Consider the following 7,073-nt stretch of genomic DNA (forward strand, 5'->3'; position numbering starts at 1 on the left):
AGATTCCACCATGGAGTTGATTACCAGTCTCATCATGGGGAATACCACATCCAGCTGCCCAGCCACTCAACCAGGCCCAGCCAAGTTGACACACAAACTTAACTACAACAGTCACCTCTCTTTGGAATGGGCACAGATACGGTTCTGTTCCATTTGGTTAGCCAGGTAGCTGTTTTCCAAATTTCTTGGTATAAACAAGTTAGTGCCTCCAGCACTGCATCTGTTTGCTAATATATCTCAGTGGATATTCTGTGAATTCTTGGAGTCTTGTTTTTCACCAATGCAGTTTGGACGTCTTCCTTCACCGCCATTGGTTTTTGATCATATGTTACTTCTGAAATGGTTGAATGTCAACCAATTCTTTTTGGTACAGTGACTCTGTGTATTCCTTCCATCTTCTTTCGAAGCTTCCTATATCGTTCAATATTTTGCCCATTGAATCCTTCTGTATTGCAGCTGGAGGCTTGGATTGTTTCTTTTGTTTCTTCAGCTTGAGAAATGCCAGAAGTGTTCTTCTCTTTTGATTTTCTAACTCCAGGTCTTTGAACATTTCATTATAATACCTTAATTGTCTTCTTGAGCTCTCCTCTGGAATCATCTGTTCAGCTCTTTTACTTCTTCATTTTTTCCATTTGCTTTAGCTGCTCTATGTTCAAGAGCAAGTTTGAGTCTTTTCTGACATCTGTTTTAGTCTTTTCTTTCTTTTTAATGACCTTTTGTTATATGTGATAATTTTAATGTAGTAAATCAATCGGTCATGCTACTACCACTGACCTGGCCCCCATCATAGTTTCCCTTATTGCTAACATTTTTGATTTCTGTGATATATATGTTATAATTAGTGAACCATTATTAATACATTATTCTTAACTAAAATCCAATTAACATTAAGATGCATTTTTGTGTTGTACAGTTTTTCTTGTGTTTGATTTCTTCATGTATGTTGTCGTTGATGTCATCCCACTACTCATCTCGTCCTTGGTGTTCTCTTCAGTGTATCAAATCTGTTCTTTAGATAGTCTCTAAATTCAGGTGGGATTTATTCAAGGTCGTATGTTGGCTCTTGTGGACTTCTTTTCATTATTTTCAGCTTCATCTTAAACTTGCATGTGAGCAATTGATTGTCTGTTCCACAGTCAGCCCCTATCCTTGTTCTGACTGATGATATTAAGCTTTTCCATAATCTCTTTCTGCATATGTAGTCGATTTGATACCTGTGTATTCAGGCTGGCATGGTTCACTGTGTAATCACTGTTGATGTTGTTGAAAGAAGGTATTTGCAATGAATAAGTTGTTGATCTTGCAGAATTCTGTCAGTTGATGTCAGGTGTCATATTTTCCAACCATCGATGCTTCTTCCTTGTTTCCAGCTTTTGTATTCCAGTCACCAGTAGTTATCAATACATTTTGATTGCATGCTTGGTCAATTTCAGACTGCAGAAGTTGGTAAAAATCTTCAGTTTCTTCATCTTTGGCTTTGGTGGTTGGTGTGTAAATTTGAATAATAGTCATATTTACTGGTCTTCATTATAGGCATATGTTATGCTATTGCTGACAGCATTGTACTTCAGGATAGATCTTGAGATGCTCTTTTGATGGTGAGTGTGACACCATTCCTCTTCAATTTGTCATTCCTGGCATAATAGACCATATGATTGCCCAATTCAGAATGGGCAGTATCAATCCATTTTAGCTCACTAATGCCTAGGATATTGTGCATTCCATTTCGTTTCCGACAACTTCAATTTTCCTACATTTATACTTCATACATTCTGTGTTCTGATTATTAATGATGTTTACAACTGTTTCTTCTTATTTTGAGCCATGCCACATCAGCAAATGATGATTTCTAAAGCTTTGCTCCATCCATGTTATTAAAGTCGACTCTGCTTTGAGGAGACGGCTCTTCCCCAGTAGTGATTTGAGTGCCTTCTAGTCTGAGGGGCTTATCTTCTAGCACTGTGTCAGACAGTGTTTAACTGCTATTAATAATGTAATGTTTTCAGTGGCCAGTTTTTTGAGAAGTGAACCCTCTTATCCTTCCTAGTCTGTCTTAATCTGGAATGTCCACTAAAACTGCCCATCATGGATGACCCTGTTGGCATATGAAATACTGATGGCATGGCTACCAGCATCCTAGCAACATGCCAGCCACCACAGTCAAACAGACAAGTGGTGGAGCCTATATAAGGCGATAACAATATCTAACCAATATGTTTCTGAGAGTGTGGTTTAAGGTTGTATATTGGAGAAGAAAAAAAATCAGTTGAAATCAGGATATATACACTATAGTCTCATCATAAACAGTGACTATTTATTTGATTTTAAAGTACATATTTTTCATGTGTATATTTGCCTATCCATCATATAAGGATGGTATCAGCTTTAAGCTCTTGCCTAACTTTTTTTTTAATTGTGATTTGGGTGAAGATTTACAGAGCAAATTCACTTTCCATACAGCAGTTCACATACATTTTGTCTTATGACATTGACCACAGTTTACCACAGTGCAACAGCTCCCCTCCCACTTCCTCCCCATAGTTACCTCTTCCCAGTGTCCATCCCTCCCTACACTCCTGCCCCCTGAGCTGTCTCCCCTTGCATAAGCAGCCCTTCTTTCTCCCATGATTGTTCTCTCCAAGGAGTGTATCTACCTGAGGTAAATGTTCAACTCATATGCCTGTCTTTTGTTTGTCTTGCCTAACTTTTAAGATGAAAAGATAGTATATGTATAAAATGGAGGACAGAGACATTTGTGTGTGGCATATTAAAGTTCACAAGCTTGAAAGTAGCACTCATGTTTTTGGCACAGGTCTTCCGACTTCAAGGCCAGTATGCTATATGTTATATCATAGCCCTACTGGAATTATGCTACAGAATAAAAGAACTATAGAACAAAAGGTACATGTGAAATATAAAATAGTCTGTTAGTATCTGCCATGATACTGAAGACTTCTCCTAAAACATGCTTTTAAACATTTAAAAGCAGTCCTTTAAAATAACTTAAGGACTGATTCTGAGACATGGATGGGAGAATACTGGTAATAAAAGAAAAACTGATAGAGATAATAGGAAAACTAAAAGAACAGTATCTTTGTGGGTGAAGGTGCAATATAGAAGACATAATCAGAAATGAAAACATTAGGGAATAGAAATTGCTACAGTGATTTTCTGTCTTTAAACAAAAAAATACTTGTTTTCTTTATTCGTAGGATAGGGAGCTATCTTAAGGTAATTATCAGTCTTGGGCTTACTAGTTCTAGAAAGATTCTAGGCTTCTCAAAAGAATCTTAGTTACCTTGGGGACTTTTTCAGCTTGGAAATCGTTAGAAATGAGCTAATTGATAGAATACATATAGCAAATTAGTTAACCTTTTTATGTTCATCTGATTATGTTTAAATGGAAAAATAAAAAAGTCTCTTATATCTCTTGCTGTTCTTTTGGTCTTGAAGAGGATCTCTTTATATCTCAATTCCTGACAGTATTTTATGACATTTTGTCAAGGAGTAAGTACATCCCAAAACAGAGTGAAATAAGAGGCAAGAACTTGTTAATTGGTTAAAGTGATAGGAAGTTTTTCCATATAGCCATTGTATATTTTAACATTCAGATGTGTGATTTTTTTACTCGTTTAAATTTGATCTTACCTACTTTTAGTATCTGGCAGTAGAGAAAAGAATGGCTAGTTTCTTGGTTGAGTGACTTTTTTCCTTTAAGAAAATAAAGAGTCTAATGGTACATTTATTTTAGTTTTAAAATGTGAGTTAATTTCTGGCTTTTTTTGGTTGTTGCAGTTTTCTGTATTTCTAAATGCTTTCTTTCGGCAGTCAATACAATATGGAAAAAGTGAGTGTTAACATATATTATAGCAATGTATTGGTTGTAATGCATTATTCTTCCATTAACTTATTCTTAGTGAATTTAAAGTTGTTCTATAGTCACATCAATTAATGGTCTATCTTGCTAGATTTATATTTTCCTCTTCTAGGATTTGTGAAAAATTCTTGGAATTTTCTGGTAAACAATTTCATAAATATAGTAATTTCAGAGCTTTTCTTTCATTTGAATATCTATTTGTTTAGGGCATATTAATCTTCCCTCCCCATACCCATTTTGAGTGTCTTCAGCAAAAATTCAAATTCGAAAACGGTTACAGCGGTATACTGACAGTGAACTACCAGAAATGGAAGCTGAATTCAGAAGAGGATGTGGAACGAGGGCTGTCATTGCTGATGTCGGATGGATCTTGGCTGAAAGCAAAGAGTACCAGAAAGATGTTTATCTATGTTTTATTGACTATGCAGAGGCATTCAACTGTGTGGGTCATAACAACTTTATGGATAAAAATGCAAAGAATAGAAATTCCAGAACACTTAATTGTGCTCATGAGGAGCCTGTACATAGTCTAAGAGGCTGTTGTTCAGATAGAGTAAGGGAATACTGCATGGTTTAAAATCAGGACAGGCATGTGTCAGGGTTGTATCCTTTTACCATACTTATCCAACCTGTATGCTGAGCAAATTAATTGGAGAAGCTAGACTGTATGAATAAGAATGCAGCATCAGGATTGGAGGAAGACTCACTAATAACCTGCTATATGCAGATGACACAACCTTGCTTGCTGAAAATGAAGATAACTTGAAGCACTTATTGATGAAAATCAAAGACTGCAGTCTTGAGTATGGATTGATTACACCTCAAAACAAAGAAAACAGAAATCCTCACAACTGGACCAGTAATCAATATCACAATAAATGGAGGAAAGTTTGAAGTTGTCAAGGATTTCATTTTACTTGGATCCACAGTCAGCACCCATGGAAGCAGCAGTCAAGAGATCAGATGTAGTATTGCACTGGGCAAATCTGCTGCAAAAGACCTCTTTGAAGTGTTGAAAGCAAGGATGCCACTTTGAAGACTAAGGTGTGCCTAACCCAAGCCATAATATTTTCAGTCACCTTATATGCATGTGAAAGCTGGATACTGCTGAATATATTGCTGATATTGCTGAAGAAGAATTGTTGCCTTTGAATTGTGGTGTTGGCGCAGACTGAAAATACTGTGGACTGCCAGAAGAATGAACCAAACTATGCTGGAAGGTGTGCAGCTGGAATATTCCTTAGAAATGAGAATGGCTAAACTTCATCACACCTACTTTGGTTATATGGTCAGAAGGGACCACTCCCTGGAGAAGGATATTATGTTTGGTAAAGTGGAGGGTCAGAGGAAAAGGGGAGGACCCTCAATAAGATGGATTGACACAGAGACTGCAACAATGGGATCAAGAATAGGAAGGGTTGTAAGGATGGCACCGGACTGGGCAGTGTTTCATTCTGTTGTACATGGGGTCACTATGAGTCAGAGTTGACTCAATTATCCATAACAACAGTAACAATCTTCCTACACAGGAACTTTATGATGTGTAATGAATAAGCTGATTGAAAGTGTACTTGTCAGATTTCTTCCTTAATATTTGTTCTACAAATGATTAAAAATGAAAAACTTGAGTTCTCAGATCTAGAATAGAGGCATAGCTGATTTATAAAATAAATAATTATATAAAAAAAATTATTAATGCCAGCAAATTTCTTTCTTCCATAATATCATTGCAGTTTTATTTCTGACTTTTTATATTATTATTCAAAACATTTCACACAAGAAATTTATTATACCTGTCAAAAGGGCAGTGAGGCTGCATCTTCCAACTTCCTCTAACTCCACAAGAGGAAGACAGACTTACCATCAGCAGCCCAAGGCCTATTCCTGTGAGGCCAGACATGCTGGCTCTCTCCAGCCTTTTCATCAACCCTGACACCAACCATTCCTCCTGCAGCACCCACCACCTTTCTTCTGGGTTTGATAATTTGCTGCAGGGTGTGTCTCTCAGGAGCACGTGTCTCTCAGCAGCACGTCTTTCTCAGCCAGCAGTCAGAGAGACTGCTGCCTCTCGGAGGGCTCCTTTTGACCCTGGAAGAGTGGCCAACTAACCAATCATAACATCAGAATTTTAAGCACCTGAGAGAGAGTAAACTTCCCAGAACACTGTTTTGTGCCACTCTGAACAGAAATACCCCAGGTGGATAACTGTAACAATCATGAGCTTCTCAGTTGCCCACGGCAAATTCCACCTTGGAGTTTGCAAAGACTTATGGCCACTCCTTGGAAGGCAGACTGGGCAATCTACTTCTGTAGTGATACTGCCTCGGAAACCCAAGGAGGGGTTGCTGATTCGGGTCCAACTCGATGGCACATAACCACAACAACATGGCTAGAAAAGCCATACCAGCTAACTTACTACACCACAATACCTTACAAGCAGAATTTTAGGATTTCTAGAATTTTAGTTTCAGTGGTAAGATTTCTTTCATTAGATTTCCTAACAAAATCCTGATAGATTGAGGGGTTTTTCTTACCTTTCTCTTAACTTCCCTGATTCTCAACAAAATCTTTGTGGGTAGTTGGGTGCTTAGGGCCTTAAAAATATTTGGCCCTCATTATATAGCACAAATTTTGAATTGAATTCTGTTTATTTTTGTTTCGTTTTTTTTTTTTTTTTTTTCAGAATTTCCTGGTAGTATTCAGTTAGGAGTCATGGATTTTCATCTAGAGATCAGGCAGCCTAAGGAAGAATTTTCAAAAGCCTTTTTTTCTTTGTGTTATGTGCTTACCAGGCAGAGTAGCCACTCTATTCTGGTAAGAGAATCTATTGCCAAACACCCACTAGAGCAGAAAACTGACCTACTTAAGGCTGACAAGTTTAAAAAAAAAAACCTGTGGAACTGTACCAGCATTAGATCAGCCTTTTCCTTGTCTTGCGGTGGATTGTGTGGGGGTGGAGAAGAGAATGAAAAAGGATGCTGAACTGCTTCACGGAAGTTAAGTAATAGAGTAAATGAATATGTAAGCACCTGAAATTGATTTGATGAAAACTGCTCATTTGGTGCCATTTGAAGGCCTCTAATATAAAACCAAAACTTGACCCACTGCTGTGGAGTCAGTTCCAAATCATAGTGACCCTCTACGACAGAGCAGAACTGCCCCTCAGGATTTCTTATGCTGTAATCTTTATGGAAAA

Source organism: Orycteropus afer, unplaced genomic scaffold, assembly GCF_000298275.1.
Source record: "Orycteropus afer afer isolate SDZICR_OR568_19922 unplaced genomic scaffold, OryAfe1.0 scaffold00079, whole genome shotgun sequence".
Classification (NCBI taxonomy): Eukaryota; Metazoa; Chordata; class Mammalia; order Tubulidentata; family Orycteropodidae; genus Orycteropus; species Orycteropus afer.